At 39.4% G+C, this 19,258-nt stretch overlaps 1 protein-coding gene across 4 annotated transcripts in view; it reads left to right on the forward strand.

Moving 5' to 3' along the window:
- Positions 1-1,496: 1,496 nt before the first annotated feature.
- PPARG (peroxisome proliferator activated receptor gamma) overlaps positions 1,497-19,258 on the forward strand; it is a 134,512-nt gene continuing 116,750 nt past the window's right edge. For 2 of the 4 annotated variants that reach the window (XM_042911103.1, XM_042911077.1), the window contains exon 1: positions 1,497-1,594. The gene's annotated coding sequence lies outside the window, so the exon portion shown is untranslated. Of the gene's footprint in view, positions 1,595-2,126; positions 2,376-2,530; positions 2,610-19,258 lie in introns of those variants that run through there. The other 2 variants (XM_042911089.1, XM_042911082.1) reach the window with 2 other exon arrangements.

Below are 19,258 nucleotides of genomic sequence, written 5' to 3' on the forward strand. Positions count from 1 at the left end.
TGGTGTCTTATAGTGGGAAATGCTGTTCTAAAAACCATTGTCTGGACTCTTAACACGCTCAGTGTGTCGGTTGGGCGTCCGACTTCGGCTCAGGTCACGATCTCGCGGTTCGTGAGTTCGAGCCCCGCGTCGGGCTCTGTGCTGACGGCTCAGAGCCTGGAGCCTGTTTCAGATTCTGTGTCTCCCTCTCTCTCTGACCCTCCCCCGTTCATGCTCTGTCTCTCTCGGTCTCAAAAATAAATAAACATTAAAAAAAAATTAAAAAAATAAATAAATAGGATGCATGCAGCACTTCTATGCCTGAGTTCAGAATGCTGAGCCGCGACTTACCTAGATTTCAGGCAAAGAAATGGGGTTTTCAAGGGTCAATAAATGTTCTTTGACATCCTATAGAGCTGTGGCACTTCTTGTTGGAGGGCACAAATAGAAGGGCATGGATCCATTGACTTAAGCTCTGAACCTTCTCGGAAGTGATACTCACCCTCACGAAATTTTACTGCAAACTACAAAAAGGAACTTTCCGCACCGAAGGGAGAAGAACTAGGCATCTCCACCAAGTTAAGACGTTAAAGGACCAGAGAGCATTCTGGACAAGGACTTTCTTCATCTTTGCCTCCTCAAGGGGGACCAGGCCTAGAACAGGACGCTCAGTAAATGACATGGGAAGAAGGGACAGAAGGAAAGGCCTCAAGTCCACAAGACCAGAAGCTTTCTTACTGGGCATCTGTTAACCCCTCTGGAGGGGTGGTCGTGGAGAGAGCTGCAGAAGAAGCCGCCCACAGTCTACCTAGTACATTTACAAGGCAGAGTGCCCTAAACTGCTTCTCAAACTTAAGTCCCACGCCCCACGTCCTGCCCCACCCCCACCATGTGTCCCAGGCCCTCAGTGGAGGAAACACCACTGAAGAATTCAAGAAATTATGTTAATGAGTTTAAGAAATGCTTTTAATGATTAAAACCAAAACTCTGTCACTTTAAAGGACTAATGGACACCGGCGTGAAGTACAAATGCAAAAGGGGTGCACTGAAAGCGTGCAGGACCACTGGGCCGTCAGCTAAACGGCCCAACGGTGATCCTCAACACGACTTAACTTCTTTTTTAAGAATGTCATTAAAAATAACAACTTGTAAGAAAGAAGCCTCGCAGACCACAGTGCGAAGGGTGAGACACACCGGCCTGGAGATGGAAGGCGGGCTCCGGAACCCGCACTTCGTGCTCTTCCCAGACGTGGCCCTACGGGTCCCTATCTGAGCTGTGTTCGAACGCCCGCTCTGTAAAATGGGACCATTTCTGAGCCGCCTCCCAGCGGTGGTTGTGAGGAACGAACGAGGCCGAGTCGAGTGGGCGCGCGCCAAGGCAGCCTGCACGGCCAGGGGCCCTACTGTGCGCCGGGCGGCTGGCGCCCCGCGCCGCGTGCTCTCCGCCCCCGCGCCCGCCCCCGCGCCGCGCGGCGCCCGCCCCCGGCCCGGCCCGGCTCGGCCTCGGGCAGGCGGGGCCGACCGCACTCTGAGCCCGAGCCCGCGCCCGCGCCTAAGCCGCCGCCTGGGGCGCTCGGGTCGGCCGCCGGGACGCCGGAGCGGGGTGCCGCCGCAGGTCAGTGTCCGGGTGCGGGGCGGCGCTGGGGGCGGCGGGGCCGCGGGTCGAGGGGGAGTCCGGAGGGCGGGGAAGCGCCGAAGGGTCGGGGCCCGAGGAGGGCCGGGGCTGCGGGGCCGTGGGGCTGAGGGGACCGGGCTGCGGCGTCGAGTCTGAGGGGACGGGAGCGGGCAGGTCCCGGGCGAGGGTCTTGGCGCGCGCGCTGAGAAGTCCGGGCGCAGAAAGAGCCCTCCAGGCGGGGGAGGGCACGGGCTGCACGCGAGACGCCCCACACGGAGCGGCGGCCGCGCACCGGGAGACGCCAGCCGTGCGTCCCGCGCTCCCGGGACAGGCCCCCTCGAGGAAGCGCCTGGGTCGCGGTCCGAGAGAACCGGGGACCTCCGAGCCCCTGGCGGAGGTGCGCGGGCGTCCAGGAGGCGCTCGAGGCGAACTTTGGGACCGAAACGCGGGCTCCGATGCGTGTCCGTCCCTCGGCCGTGGAGTCTCCTGCTCAGTCCCCATAGCCCAGGCGGCGGTCACTGTGTGGGGGGCGCGGTGACAGTTGAGCGAGGGGCACCCTTGGGGTCACCCCATCCCGGCGCCCTTGAGCGCTGTGCAGGCGGTGAGCCGAGTGGAGGGGCTGGGATGTTGGCCAGACTCCCTAGGGTCGCAGGGGGATGGAGAATGCGTGCGTCCCCCGCCCCACCCCCGCGTTGGGAAAGGTGAAATTACCCGGTTGGGGGCTCCTACACTTGCCGAGCCTCAGCGCCCGCTCTGTGTACTCTGAGGTTGGGAGAGGCAGGTAACTTAAAAAGCGCTGGTCCCTCAGTGCAGGGGTTGCAAAGTGGGTGTGTAGTTGTGGTACTGTATGCTTTGGTATTTGGGGAGGAGCCTAAGGTAAGGAGGCAGAAACTGGGAGTAACCTATTTGCTGCTTTTATATAAGATCAGTTGTTAGGTAAAGAAGGGGCCTTTACCTCTGCTGGGGATCAGAAGGCTGCATTTCTAAATTCTTCTTGTTAGCTTCCGTTGCTTAGGTGAGTCGCCTCACTCTAATTGCATTTTGCGAAATGTGTTGATGTACCCAGAATTTGCAAGGTGATGTTGGTGACGATTATACTATATAGTGATTATTTGGCTGTGCTGTTGTTTTAACATAAGAATCTAATTCACTTGAGTCTAAGGATAATTCACTATTTTCTTGGGAAGACAGTTTCTATTTTAGAGGAATAAAGTCAAATAATAGTAATCTGCCATGAAGAAGCTGAAGTTTTTCTTCTTTTCCTTTTAAGATTGGGGGATGAAGTGTAAAATTAATTTTGTTTAAATCATCATCTGAAAACAAAACCAAGCAAGATGCTGAACTGAGTTGTTAGGAACCCAATTCCTGGAGAAGTCTCCTTATTTTGAAGTGCATTATTTTAATGTCAACTGTTTTTATCATTCATGAAACAAATTGTAAGCAGAGTTGTTGAGAGAAGAGTGAATAACTTATTCTTTAAAAGGACCCAGGTATCATCTTCTTCCACAAATCTCAGATGTTCTGTGGCAGTCTTCTGTCTATAGCTAAATGATCAATCACTAACTGAGAGCAGAACCAAACGGATGGTGTTAGATGATTTAGGAAACCCTTCTGGTATAGAGACTGACATAGACATTCCCTGGGGCTTCTCTTTTAAAGAAATACTTCACACTCTTATGATTGTTTTGTGGAAGACACTTACCCATGTTACCAGTTAGCGTTAGGAGTGACGTTTCAAGAGAACCTGTTCAAGTTTTAACATAATTTTTGTGTTGTCTGTTGTCAGGTGCACAGATGCATTCTGTGGCTAATACGGTGCCATAGTGATATATGAAAATTTAAAACTAACGTTATGTTAGCCAAAAAATGAAGCTTGTTACAAAACCATCTATTTTGCCTTACTCTGTACTCCACGTGGTTTTTCTCCGTTATTTAAGTTATATATGTTCACTTGCTGATAATTATAACTTAAAGCATCTTAGAATCACCTTGTGACCATTTTAATCTTCTACAACTCATTGAAGGGGAGAAATGTGTTGTTTTCATTTTTAAACCAAAATTCTTTTTCATATTTAAAAGTTTGTTTCTAGTCTTTACAATAACTACTATAAAAGCATGGCATTGATGAATGCTGAAGGTTTGGAGAATTCTTGGCTAAGATTTTTGGACATTGTTTTTCATTCTTTTAAATTATAAGAATATAATTTTAAAAAGTAAAACATATATGTCTGCCAGCATCGTATTCTTTATTGAACTTAAAATACTTTGATATATTTTTGTGATTGGTGTTTTTAATAATTGAATACACTTTTCTTTCAAGGGACAAATTTCCTTAATATTCATTTCTTCGTATATTTCAGAATTACATTTTAAAAACTATATCAATTTTTAAAATTTGCTATTAATTTCAAAATCCCTATGACATTTAAATTTTATATGGGAGACAAAGCCTGACTTTAGGCGTATGAATTAGAAATGCATTACTGATCACGGCTAATTGCTTTTAGTTAGTAAGTTACAGAACTGTAAACAAATACTTATTTTTCTCTCTTCTGTAATTCTCTGAAAATAAGATGTTTGCCATGAACCTTAATTATTAAGATAATTATGCATGTGAAAGCTGTGTGAAAGGCAATGCTGTGAAAACATACACAAGTATTAATACACTTCATTTAGTTTTCAAATTGTAAAACGGTTGCTAATGACAAGACTTTCATAAAGTAGGGAAAAAATGTTAAAGTAATACTTCACAAATTCTCTTATAAATCCTGGCCCATACTTTTACTTCTTTGATAGGATCGATTGATCGATCGATCGATCTGCTAATGGATAACACAGAAAATGTCATCATTCTGATTTGTGGGTGTCCCACTAAATTCATTGTTGCTTGAACTTGGAAATATATGTCCAAAGGTATAGTAAATGTACTAGAAGAAGTTTTTGGTCTCCTCTGTTTCCACTAAATAAATACCAGTTGTAGAGGATTTTTTTAAAAATCGCTAATCAAAAAAACTTGATTTAAGTCACCAATCTGTAAATGTAAACATACGCTCCCCGTTCTTGAAAACAGTTAAACTGAATTTTTAAGTTGCTTTTCTTATTTTTCCTAGCAAATCTTGATATTAGGGTAGATAGTTGAGGCCTAAAAGCAACAAAAAGTGCTTACAGAATCCTTTGAAACTGATCTAATTTGACTCCACCAAAGTACAGTAAGATTTGTGAATAACCATCCTGCAAGCATAGACAGCCCCCACATATTATACATGTCATAACATTCTAGATAAAATTTTTAAGTTGAAGATTATTTGAAATCTTCATGGAGTTTCTCATTTAGTATTTGTATTTTACCACAATACGGAGGTAGATTTTGAGAAGTTATATGGCATATGTTTTAGAACTAAGTTAATGAAAATGTCACGTTTTATTTTTATTTACCTTAATTACTTAAGTTGGCTCTTGGAAATAGATTCAAATACAATAGACCATATTTTGGAGATAGCTTTTTAGATGTTAAGACAAAAGCTATCACCAATAAGAGTATGTGCTTATTTATTTTTTTGAATGTTTATATACCAAGAAATATTTTTCTTTAACAATCAATACATATTAACATTTTAATACTGAATATTTAACCCAGAACATGAATGTTTACATTTTTCACAGTTTAAGTTATTACAACGGGGCAAGTCACTTGTTCTTTCTCCTATCTGATTACTAAGCAGGCCTGGCCCTGCTTTGCTTCTGAGATCAGATGAGCTCCAGCACAAGCAGGGTGGTAATGGCCATTGATCACTTATCCTTTCTAACTCTGCATTTCCTCGTCTATGAAATGGGAAAGTATTGCAGTTATTTTTCTATGCTTTTGTTTTTTGTTTTTTGGGTTTTTTTTTTTTTTTGGTATGATTTTAAGACTTTATCGTAAAACCTGTGTATCTTAAATGATATGACCTTGTCCTGAATTTAACTGAGCAGATATTTTAAAGAGAAACTTCATGGTTATCCACATCATATAGCTAACTCTTCTACAAATGCTAATAATTCACCCTAGTATTAATTTTGAGATCATTGTTAAGAATGAGCTAAAGATAATACTTACCATGTGGTGATCAATTTATAAAATGTTTCTGGAAATATTTCATCACTCTTCAATTTTAAATTTTATTTCCTATTCTTGATGATTTTCAATAAAAAATCAGACAAATAATTTTTTTGTTTTATTACATTATATTTGTGAGTCCTGTGTAGACACAACGTGGATCCTCTTGTGTCAACATTGTGTATCTAATGCCATCTAGGTGCAGATTGTGCTTTTATTTGATAAGTTCTATTCTTTACATATTTTTATGGTATACTCTGTGAGTATTTAACGTATGTTATCCAGGAGCAGGTTTATTGTATAATGAGGCCTGTGAACCTTCAAATCAAAAGACAGGTTTTTATCTCCGACTAAAAGACTAAAAGTGACTTGTACTTGTTGTAAGAATTGGGTCTTTTTCTGACAAGCTATAACCAAAAATTGGCTTTTAGAAGCTTAAAAGTGAGTATGCCTCCTAATAGCCCACCATTTTACTAGTAGGGAGTAATTAGAAAACCATGCATCATCCAAATAATAAATTAAAATATTTTTTAGTGTTTATTTTTCAGAGAGAGTGAGCACACAAGCGGTGGAGGGGCAGAGAGAGAGGAAGCCTCAAGCAGGCTCGAGGCTCTGAGCTGTCAGCACAGAGCCCGATGCAGGGCTTGAACTCACGAACCCTGAAATCATGACCTAAGCCAAAATTGGATGCCCAACCAACTGAGCCACCCAGGCACCCCCAAATAATAAATTTTAAATTCTGCTTATGAATTGTTAAATACATCTTGTTGTGAAGTGTCTCCTCTGCAAGAAAGTAAGAGACTTGATTCCAGGTCTGAAGCCCATTCTGTTCCGGGAATATGGAGCTACAGAGCCCATGTAGGAATATAATTAAAGGGTTAGGGAGACAGAGGGCAAAGAAAGCTTAGGCCTGTGCCTGTAGGTGAGTGTTCCTTTTCCTGTGGCTTCCCCTTCGGGTTGGGGAGGAGGAGCAATATTCACTTCCACTCTCTTCCGTTTGGGCTTTCTCAGAGTCATTGCTGTACCTTCAGCTATTTCAGTGACTAGGCCGTTCTCAACTTGAAGATCTTTTTTGCGACACGGTGCGATGAGTCTCCTTTCCCTACTGTGATTTCTCAGATATAAAGGGAAAATATGAAATGATCAATTCATGCAACACAAATCAATTAAAATTGAAATTTAAAACTTCATGGTCAGGTTTTAAACTAGATCACATAATGGTTTAGTTCAATTTGATTATCTGTTTAGGAGACATTCTACTTCATTGATTTTAGATAATAAATTCATTGCTAGTTTGACTGATTCACTATTTCTTAAAAAACGCTTTCATTTGTGAACTCATCTAGGAGAGTTAACAATGTGGATAAAACTTACTGAAACAGATTTTCTGACCTTCTGGCAAGAGTTCATATTAGCATAAACCTGGGGTGTGAATTCCTTCACAGTTTACCACAGATAAGGAGAAGGGAGATAGGAGGGAGGTAGAAAAATAGGGAAATACCCTGAGTAGGAGTGTAAGAGATCTGTGTATGGTCAACTCCCACAATCAGCAGATTGCAGTTACCGTGCATAGACCTCAAATACAAGGTTGGTTTCTAAGAATTTACCGTGCTCCTCAGTGACATCACAGAATTTTAAAATGTCTCTGGGGGCCCCCGGTGGCTCAGTCAGTTAAGCATCAGACTTCAGCTCAGGTCATGATCTCACTGTTCTCTAGTTAGAGCTCTCATTGGGCTCTGTGCTGACAGCTCAGAGCCTGGAGCCTGCTTTGGATTCTGTGTCTCCCTCTCTCTCTGCCCCTTCCCTGTTACCACTCTGTCTCTTTCTCTCAAAAATAAATAAGCCTTAAAATTAAATATATATATCTTTAAATTCTGAAATTGCCACCTAGCAGTGCTGTTCTCTCTGGCTCTGTAAGTTGCTTCAGAAGGGAATCTGGGAAAGTGACTGGAAAGAGAATATTCTTATCCTGTATGTTTAAGAAATAAATTTTCCTTTATAAGGAAGCCAGTGGGGAAACAGACCTGTCAAACTCTCTGAGTACAATGATGAAGTGCTAGGAAGAACCCCTTAACTTTGACCCCACCCCACTAGCTGGCATTTCACCTCTCAAACTGTATTTGTCATTTGAAAGTTTGAAGTCCACTTTCAAAATGCCAATATTCTTAGCAGGGTTGGTTCTTTAAATCACTGTCAGCAAAAATTTGAGAGCTTAGTTCCTAGTTTCCTTGCTACCTGAAAACAAGGCCTTTAGGGAATAGATAACATGCGTGGGAGTTTGAAAGAGGTGATCTGGAGGAGGAAAAATAAAATTAAGGTGATTCATGTTCCAGTTTCTCCATAAACCAGCCTCTTTGAAACGAATAGGAAAGTAACCATTGGAAATAGCAGTGATCGGAAAGGATATATTTTCTCATACATGCCTTTATTTTTCTCTGAAAAATCAATACAAGTCTTCCTTAAACCATTTTTTCCCCTCAAAGAAAACAAGTTGTTATTCTCCAACATCAACTTTCCTAGGAAATGTAATCAAAATTAAGGTTATGAGTTACGGTAATCAAGTATCTGAATATTATATCTCATTATGTCTTTTTATTTTCACTACGATGTTAGATGAATTATCTAGTGTCTCCATGAGTTAGTTCTTCCAGACTTTTAAAGTAGCTTCTTAATAGATTGAAATGAGGCGAACCTTTCAATCACACTAGAAAATAATGTACTGAAGTATAAATAATACTTAATGCTTTTGCAGATCCACAGATCATACAACTTAATACATGCTTTATTTTTTATTTTTATTTTTTGCCAACAGTAGTTATGGCAAGCCAACACATCTCTGTTAGAGATAGAAGCTTAGTAGCCATGTCAAAAGCAAGTTCATTAATTCTGTGAATCAGCTGACAGTAGTATTTAACAGTTAGGTTTGGGCCACCCTCATGCAAATTGTTTACTTGCCATTCACTTTTTCCAGTGTTGTGGAAGTCTGAATCTAAAGCAGAGAATCCCAAAGTCCTACCTTGCTAAATGTCATTCTTTTCTGTCAGTTGATAATTACCTGTGTAAACAAGTTTTTGATTGCATGTGGAAAAGTGTTTAGATAAATTCTGTCACTTGTTTTATGTAGTGGATACAGTTTGTGAAAGAGAACAAATGTATGAATGGTATATATGTAAATGAAGAAGATACTTTAACAAATTATTTGCACATGTCGGTAAAATCCAGAAGAGTGAAGAAAATACTCAGACATTTGCCAATGTAGGATTACTACATGTTTTCCTAAAGCATTTGGAACTAATTAAAAACATCCTGGCTTTATTTAAAAGCAGTATAATATATTTTTAAGCTTTGTTTTCAGTGAGGTCCAAATTTGTTGGCATATAGGACTAGAGCAGTACAATGTCTACAAAAATATAGATTATCAGTTACTTGAAGTAGGTACTGACTGGGTTTTATTCATCTTCCTAACTCCAGCATATAGCACCATACTTAGTAGGCACTCAATAAATGTTTTAAAAAGAATGAAGAAATCGTCCAAGGTGGTGGTTCTCAAGTGTGGTCCTTGGACCAGCAGCATCGGCATCATCTGGGAACTTGGTAGAAATGCAAATTCTAGGGCCACACCCAAACCTACTGAGTCAGAGAAACTCTGGGGATATGTTTTAACAGACTCTCCAAAAGAATTCTGATAGATACTGTTTTTGGAACCCCCCTTCTCCTGCATCCCATGAGATGGCCTGGACCTACACTGATGAGTGCACTTAGTTTAGATTATTTTTAGTGGGCCTTACCCTTGCTATAGTTAAGTTCATTGCTGCAGTCTCCCCATGATAGACTCTCTTGGGATCATCCTGTAAAATTAACTCCATTGGCTTGGCATTGTATTACTTAAAGAAGCTCAGTGTTGTCAGTAAGCTTGTGTCAAGAGAGACTAGCCGGCTCACTTCATAGTCTGAGTGTTACTGGTTCCTCTTACCTTAGAATGGTCGTCAGGAATCCTGAGTCTCCAAGTTCAAATACTGCAACTTCAGGACTTGGTTTTATAAGCTCACTGGGGATGATTCACCCCCAGAGGTTTCACATTAAACAGACTTACAAGATAATGGATTTGTACGCCTCAATTCCAGTTTAATAATAGTAGAACATCTGTGTACCCTTCCTAGTGATTATTGATGATACTTTTTTTTAATTCTAAAATTTTTGGTTCTGGAATTGAAGAAACTTGTACTTTTATGTATTTCTGATGTCACTATGATTGAGTTCCGGCTGCTTAGAAAGAGACCAGGCAGTGTATCAAACACTGGGATGCTGTACTCGTACTTATGGAACATTTCCCGAAGATATGCAGGATATAGGAAAAAAAATATACACAGAGACTTTCATAAAAGCATTGTTATAGGGACCAACACTTAGAAGTAACTTATTCAATAGCAGGGAAACAGTTAAGTAAATTATGGTGTAATCAGTAGGTAGAATGTTACACACTCATCAATGACAATTTAGAAAATGATAACAAATCTGAAAAATATTGAAAGTAGCATAAAATGTATTTGCACTATTGATTACAACCTTATATAAATGTATGTGTATGAAAAAGTCTGGAAGGGAAGGAATATACAAAAATTATGACAGTTATGTTAAATAGTGAGGGTTTTAAAATTGTTTATATTTTTCCCTCTTTTCCAAAGTTTAGCCAGTAATATAAAATTACATCTGTAACTAAAAGGATACATTTATAGCTTTTCTGTTTTTTAGTATGCCTGTAACTCTTCTCACTAAAAATCAAGGGAAAGAGCAAATCAAACATTGAGAATCCTCTACCTATTTTATTCCTTGAAAGCCAGTGAAGATAATGGTAAGACACCACATGAATTCTTTTTGGTTATATCCAGTTTTATTTCATACTTACTTTTATTCCACATTTTGGTCTCCTCTGTAGTCTTTGCTTGACTAGCCTCTATTTGAAAGGAGAAAAATATCCCATCTCTGTTACAGCCTCTTAATTTTCTCAGCCATACGTAAGATTTGATTTGGTTTATATTTATGTTCCCTATTTGATCTTTAGCATACACTGACAAACAGAGCTTTTATTTTTTATTTATTTTTCAAATTTCTAATGTTTATTTTTGAGAGAGAGGGGGTGGAGAGGGGCAGAGAGAGAGGGAGACACAGAATCTGAAGCAGGCTCCAGGCTCTGAGCTGTCTGCACAGAGCCTGACATGGGGCCTAAACCCATGACCCATGAGATCATGACCTGAGCTGAAGTTGGATGCTCAACCAACTGAGCAACCCAGGTATCCCTAAAAGGTATATTTTTAGTATATTATATATGTAATGTGTATTTAATATAATATATAAATAAACATAGAGCAATATATAATATACATACAAGTATATGTGCATACAACAGGCCAGAGCAATAGCCTTTGAATTAACTCATTTTTCCTTTTTTCTGTTGCATTGTTCTAGAAATCCTAAAGGGAAAATTAAGTGGTTTTGCCTTTGAACCAGATTACAGGTTACATTTTTCTTGTCACTTTCTTTGGAACCTCTTTTGAGTTTATATCAGCTTGATGTCTTTTTTTTTTTTAATTTTTTAACGTTTATCTATTTTTGAGACAGAGAGAGACACAGCATGAATGGGGGAGGGTCAGAGAGAGAGGGAGACACAGAATCTGAAACAGGCTCCAGGCTCTAAGCTGTCAGTACAGAGCCCGACGCGGGGCTAGAGCTCACAGACCGCGAGATCATGACCTGAGCCGAAGTCGGACACTTAACCAACTGGCCCACCCAGGCGCCCCAGCTTGATGTCTTTAGAATAACCTTTATCTAAATGAAAACAGTTGTAAAAGCTTTTATAAATTTTGTATCAGGAATATTGAATATTTCTCTCTTCTTTCTGTCTCCCCCGTTTCTGATAATTTAGTCCTTAATACAAGGCAAACTTCAGCTAACAAAATTCAGTTTATAGCGCTTAGAGTTTGTTTGTGGTTAACACAAACTTCATGTGATGATACCTCGAAGGACAGATTGACTGGGAAGAAGTTCCTTTTTAACGAAGATTTATTTATTCAACAAATATCTATTGAGCTCCTCCTTTCTGCCAGGAGCTGTTTTAGAGAAGAAGGATAAAGCAATGAACAAGACTAACAATTTCCATCTCTCCTAGGGTTTATGATTATTGTCAACTAGATTTAACAAGAACAGTAGTGGGAGAGGTGGTATCTAGAGAAGCCACAGGTTGGCCCATGTCCTGTGAGTAGGCAGCATTGCTAGACCAACATGGAGTCAGACAGCTGTCTTTGAGTTGCGTATGAAGTAGGGGAAAACCTGTGTCCTTGAATATTTTTCCTGGGTCCCTTATTACTATATTATTTTAGTTCATATGTATGTATTATATACTATGAATAATGTATTATTGCATTACTTTCTGTCTTCTCAGTAATAAATTTATTAACAAAGAAGGTAGAATGCACCCTTTGTTAATAGGGTACTACTGTTATTGAAAATCCAAATGACAAGGTGATTATTCACTTTGCAAAAGATTTATTTTAAATGTTCTCACAGTGAATATATATATATATACATATATATATGTATACTTTTAATTTTTTATTTATTTATTTTGAGGGCGAGGAAAAAGTGCTTGTGTGCAAGTGGGGGAGGGGCAGAGAGAGACACAGAATCCCAAGCCGACCTCAAACTGTCAGCGCAGAGCCCCAACACGGGGCTCGAACTCAGAAACCAAACCTGAGATGATGACCTGATAAGTTGAGCCGAAATCAAGAGTCAGACACTTAACTAACTGAGCCACCCAGGCACCTCTCACAGTGAAAATATTTAAGGGGTGAATTATACAAGTGAATTTGTAACCTAATTACTTACAAAAAATTATTTATACTTAATAGAAATGTAAAACAAAGTTCACTGGGACTATCCCATTAAAATATTTTTTAAAATCCCCCCCACCCCCAGGAAATAAAGTTAGCTACTTTTCTTTAATTTTTTTTTAAATGTTTATTCAGTTTTGAGAGACAGAGAGCGTGAGCAGGGATGGGCAGAGAGAGAGGGAGACACAGCATCTGAAGCAGGTTCCAGGTTCTGAGCTGTCAGCACAGAGCCCAAACTCGTGAACAGCAAGATGGTGACCTGACACCAAGTTGGACGCTTAACCGACTGAGCCACCCAGGCACCCCTAGCTACTTTTCTTTAAAAGCCAATAAAGCGGGCACCTGGGTGGCTCAGTCGGTTAAACGTCTGACTTCAGCTCAGGTCATGATCTCGTGGTCTGTGAGTTCAAGCCCCATGTGGGGTTCTGTGCTGACAGCTCAGAGCCTGGAGCCTGTTTCAGATTCTGTGTCTCCCTCTCTCTCTGACCCTCCCCCGTTCATGCTCTGTCTCTCTCTGTCTCAAAAATAGAAATAAACGTTAAAAAAAAACCAATAAAGAACTTTTATATATCTAGACTATAATATTTGAGCAAACGGAAACCCAGATACTGTTTGAAATGACTATCCTTTGGTCAGATGATTTATTATAGCTATTTCCAATTGCTATACTCACATATAAATTGTCTGTCATTTTGGTTCTGATGTTACATTGACAGAAAATATCTTATTAACCACTTAAACATAAGTTGTGAACAACATGACACTTTGGGGGAAAAATGATAAGGAAAATACATTTTGAAGGAGCTTATGTGAAGTTAAATAGAATTAATCCATTCATATATAGGCTGCCATGGCAAAATAGAGTGCAATATAGTTCAGATATAATCGAAACTCTCAAATTTTACAGATTTCACTGCAGTTTATTCAATTCCACAAACTCCACAAACATTTAATGAGTGACTGACCACTTGCTTTTCAACACTAGATATCCTTACATAGGAAATAAAATCTGCCCATCTGAAAACATGGCCTTAGAGACAGTGAACTAGTACTTCTTAGTCTGGAGAGCATATCATGCTGGGTAGGTGAACCAGCATCTAGCACCAGGGAGGCATATAACCACAGTACAGTAAAAGCCGAGAAAATCTAAGACATTTTTAGGTTGTGCACATGATTCATGCTGTGTATTTCTCTGTGTCTGCTGGAACAATCTTTAATCCTAGCAAAGTACGATACATACACACGATTAATTTGTCTCCTTTAAGCACATTACGTTTTAAAACGTCAGGTTGATGTCCTTTGTCATGCAAGGTATGTAAAATATTTACACTGGCCACCAGCTTTTGAATTCAGGAAATGCAAGCTAATTTTCATCTTAGCTGAAGGAAAACAATTAGAAGCCAGATCTACTCTGAAATGTAATTTAATGCATCCCATATTTTGTATTACACATTTATATTTGCTGATTCTTTGCTGTCATGTCTTACAATTTTTTTTACATATATTTTTTTAAATGTTTGTTTATTTTTAAGAGAGAGAGAGAGATAGAGCACAAGTGAGGGAGAGGCAGAGAGAGACAGGAAGACACAGAGTCTGAAGCAGGCTCTAGGCTCTGAGCTGTCAGCACAAAGCCTGACACAGGGCTCAAGCTCATGAACCATGAGATCATGACCTGAGCCGAAGTCGGACGCTTAACCGACTGAGCCACCCAGGTGCCCCTCTTACAATTTTTATGTACGAATTCTGTGTACCAAGAAAAATTGTTAATTCATAGAGGATAGAAATGAATGTTGTAGTTCTTATTCCTCTTACATATATATGTACTGCATACCTTCCCTAATTCACAGCCTATAGCATAGGGAACTGGGTATATTATCAGTACTTTATAAAAATTCTAAACTTGATTTGATTTCCCTAATTCACAGCCTATAGCACAGGGGACTGGCAATGATAAGTGCTTTATAAATACTTCTAAACTTGATTTGATTTCCCTAATTCACAGCCTGTAGCTTGGGGACTGAGTGCATTAGAAGTACTTTATGAATTCTTCTAAATTTGATTTGATTTCCCTAATTCACAGCCTGTAGCACAGAGAGGCTGGGTACATTCTAAGTACTTTAAAAATATTTTTAAACTCGATCTGATTTTGAGGACAGGTTTTTTCATATCACTTGTATCGGATTCTCAGTGCTAGTCTTCTCTACATATTTAAGGAATTCCCTAAATTACTCTTTATTGTATTTAACATTTTTTGATGATAAATAATGATTTGAAATTAATGCCAGAAGAGAGATCCATTTTACTTGTTGTAAATCGGGCAAAATGGGATATGAAAAGGGGGAAAAATGTTAATTATAGACTTCAGCATTCTGTGTTGGATCTTTTAGTTGTTCTGGTCAGAAAAACAGGTTTTAAATGGCCTAAGGGCCAGAGCACTGTTTTACATTCTTGTTTCGAGGCTTCTAATAGCAACTGTAACAAATTCTATTTAATACTACAGCTGGAGAAAAACTCATAATAATGTACATTAAAATGTCATTAAGACTTCTTACTCATGAATAAAATAAAACAGGATCCTTTTCAAACATTTTGTTAAATATTAGATAAAAGAGTATCAAGTTTGGGCCTATTGATTTGTTTATAGTATATAAAATAATTTAATCACTGTGCTATTTCATATATGAATCACAGGTATTACCGTCATTATTTAACAGTTAATCTCCTTTCACAAGGCAGATATGGGTTTATGAGTGACTTCAAATCAAAATACCAAAGAAATTGATATACATATAAAAGCAAAGCAAATAGAGGAAGCTTTTTTTTATATGGCCTTGTGACATCTCTGTACACCCCCTCTTCTCAGCAGGCTTTCCCTCTGTGGATATAGAATGAAGGTAGGAGTCCCTTAGCAAAAGATCAATGCAGGGAATTTGCACTCTCCACCCTTGGGCAGCCTGCCATTATCCTTCTGTAGCCACACCTGTTCACCTCCTACTAGGGCAAAGAAGGGCCCTGATAGAAATACCAAGAGAGAGAAGCAAAATGGCTGGGAGGGTAGAGCCTGATAAAAAGAAAGATGAACTGAAATGAATTTGAAGCTTTCTCTTGCTGATGATCCAGATTTGTTTCCTTAGTTTTGTTATTCATTTGTGTGTGGCTGGAAACTGTGGATGGCACACATGTTCAGGTAGGTTGTAGGCACAAAGGGAGACACCAAAGCTGCTAGAAGGAGGAGTTTATAGTCCACATGAATCAAAATGGGGTGAAATTGAAACATGTAACGAACACTTCAGAGCAGTATATGATTAAGAGCTAAAATAAGTAAGACAGAAAGCAAATGCTACAAAAGTTCAGGAAATGGCACATCGGTGGGGAGTAGAGGGTGTACCCAGAAAAAACCATGTAGATGGGTTAAACAAACTTGAAAAATTCAAAGATTGACAGGGTGACCTTTTGGGGAGAAAACAAAAAAATATATACAGAAAAAGAAACATGGGAATTAAGTATGATTCCTTTAATATGAAATATCCATAAGAGGCAAATCCATAGAGAAAGAAAGCAGATTAGTGGTTGCCAGGGCCTGGGGGAAGGGGGAGTGACTGCTTAATGGGTACAGGATTTCCTTTTGAGGTGATTAAAATGTTTTGGAACTAGATAGAGGTGCTGGTTGCACAGCTTGAAGAATGTGCATAATACCACTGAGTTGTGCACTTTAGAATAGTTAATTTTGTGTTCTGTGAATTTTTCCCCATAAAACAAAGAAAAAAAAAGTTCAGGGTTTGAGGCAGCCTAAAAGGAGGGGAAAGGAATATCCAGCCTAAGAAAACAAAGCCTAGAATAATGCGTAAGCATGGGTTGGGGGGAACTCTGCAGAGATCAACGCATTTGAAGTGGATGTAGTACGTGTATGTGAGTAGGAGAAATATGGTTGGAGATACAGATTTTAGGTCAGATGAGAAAGGGTCTGGAATGCAGGCAAAGGAGTGTGGGTTTTATCTTATAAGGAGTGGTGAGATTCCAGGTCTTGAGAAAAGGAGTGGGATGATTTAATCAGGAGATTAATTTGGCAGTAGGGTGCAGGGAAAACAGGAGGCTATCGCAACATCTGGACATAAAATGAGCAGGGCCTGTAGGAACAAAGAGGTAGGGAAAATGAGACTGATCTGCTTATAAACCCTTAGTTTCTGAGTTGGTACAAGGTAAGTGCAAATGGAAGCATAAGCATTTAAATTGTCATGACATTCAACCACATAATTTCGCATTTTGTAAAAGTATCCACAAGGATTGGAAAGAAAAGTTCCTTCACCTCAGAGTTGGAGCCCTAAAGGACAACTGGACTGGACTTCGTGACTGAGTCCTGTAGGCAGTCATCAGCCATGTACTCATTTTTATGGCATGTTTACTATGTGTCACACATTGTGCTAGCCACTGAGAGTATAGCAGTAGGCAAGACTTACGGAGCTTCCTGTATCCTAGATAGCCCTTTGTCAAAGGATTTTTAGAAATGAAAAGGAGGCATGCTTCAGCTCAATGTAAGGATTCTAATTACTGCAATTGTCCAATGATGGGAGAAGCGTTGTGAGGAAGTGAATACTATGTCAGTAGAGACATTCATGCAAAATGTCAAGACGTATTGTTTGATAGTACAAATAAACCGGATGACTTATAGGGTGATTCCCTAGCAGTTCCCTAGCCTATAATATTAATTTCATAGAACATATTTCTTTCGCTGTTGACTGTATTGGAACACCAGTGTATACTAAGTATCTAGACATTTTCATCAGAATCTGTAATTATGTTTACCTAAATTTGAATGCACATTCAATTTTAAGCATATCTGTACAGTTAGTTCCACAGTTCTTTTTAAAGAAAGTACTGTTCTAATGGCTTCTCACCCATCATTTAATTCCACCTTTAATATTTGTGGTAAGTTCCTCATCCAAGTGATGTTTATATCTGCAGAAGCAAGTTATCTAAATCACAGTCATGCTGCTGATCTTAAAATCATTCGTTCTCCCTCCTGTGATATATTGCTTGGGTTGAACAAGATCAGCCATGACTACCCATTTTGGGAATGTCTTTGGGATTCCATTTTGATGGGGGTGAAATTTCAAATTACTTTTATTATTCAACTTTTTATTTTTTAATTATTTTTGTTTTTATTTTTTTTTTTAATTTTTTTTTGAGAGAGTGTGAGTGGGGGAGGGACAGAGAGAGAGGGAGACACAGAATCTGAAGTAGGCCATGCCGTCAACACAGAGCCCAACGCGGGGCTCGAACCCGAGTTGTGAGATCTTGACCTGACCGAAGTTGAGCAACCAACTGAGCCACCCAGGCACCTCTTACTTAACTTTTTAAAAATGTTTATTTATTTATTTTGAGAGAGACAGCAAGTGGGGGAGGGGCAGAGAGAGAAGGAGAGAGAGAATCCCAAGCAGGCTCCATGCTGTCCACAAAGAGCCCAAGGCGGAGCTTGATCCTATGAACTGCGAGATCGTGACCTGAGCGGAAATCAAGAGTCAGACACTTAACTGACTGAGCCACCCAGGTACCCCTGCTATTTAACATTTTGACATAGTTATTATAAGCTTCAAAACTGTACTGTCAACATTTAGCAGCTGGAATTAATACAGATTAATTGCACTTTGGAGGATCTGTAGGACTTACACTCCTATGGGAGTGTTATCCTCACTATATTTTGGGGAAGATTCTAGAATGCTTTTAAGTAAGGAATGTTATTTTTTTAGTGCTTATGGTATCAAATGAAGAGAAAGGTTAACTGCAGAAGAAAGAAATCATTTTTTTCTAGTAGAATATTTTCCTAAAATAACCCATTTTCATTAAAATATGTGTAAAATTTTGAATTGTGCCTAGAATAGTGCCTGGTATATAGTAGGTACTAAATAAATATTTAATGAGTCTTGTTCATTGGATGTGGGGTGATGGTGGACAAAGCATCTCAAATGGAAAAATAGTATGAGCATAGGCACCAAAGTAGGGAAAATGTGAATTTAGAGAAAAGCCAGGGTAGTCTTCTGAAGGTAGCATTTGTCTGTAGTTATCAGTGTAAAAATACCAGTGTGGTTATATAATTTAGTGGGTTCTAATTTCTGTATAATATATAAAATACCAATGATGAGTTTCTGATGTTTATAGCCAGTGAATAGCTGAGCTTAAACATAAAAAGTTATTACCTGTGACTAATCTGGATTTTTGAGGTCCTCTGGCTGTCCCCTCAGTTCTTGCTCTAGCTCTCCTTCTAATTCCCTCTCTTTCCCACCCTCCTTATTTCCCCCTCATTTTTGCCATTTCCTATATTCTCTTTTTTCCTTTTTTTTTTTTCTTTCCCCTTTCTCTGTTTCTTGCCTCTAATGGCTTTCTTCCTTTTTTCTCTGTTTCCCAATTCCTAACTTGTCTGTCTTTGGTTAGGTCTCTAACTAGAATATGGAAATAAAATGTGTTTTTATCTACTTGTCAAATGATGAAGTATGGATTTTTTTTATCCTGAATTTAGCATGAACAAAATGTTTATGTTGCTCTTTCTGAGATTTACACATGGATTTTGATTGGTTTTATAAAAATTTTTTGAATCACTGATCTTCATATTGAGAGAAGGGGGTCAATAGACCTTGATTTGTAAATCCTGGTAAAGCATAGTAGCTTGTTGAAGTAACTCCTAAT

This window comes from Panthera leo, chromosome A2 (genome assembly GCF_018350215.1).
Source record: "Panthera leo isolate Ple1 chromosome A2, P.leo_Ple1_pat1.1, whole genome shotgun sequence".
Taxonomy (NCBI): domain Eukaryota; kingdom Metazoa; phylum Chordata; class Mammalia; order Carnivora; family Felidae; genus Panthera; species Panthera leo.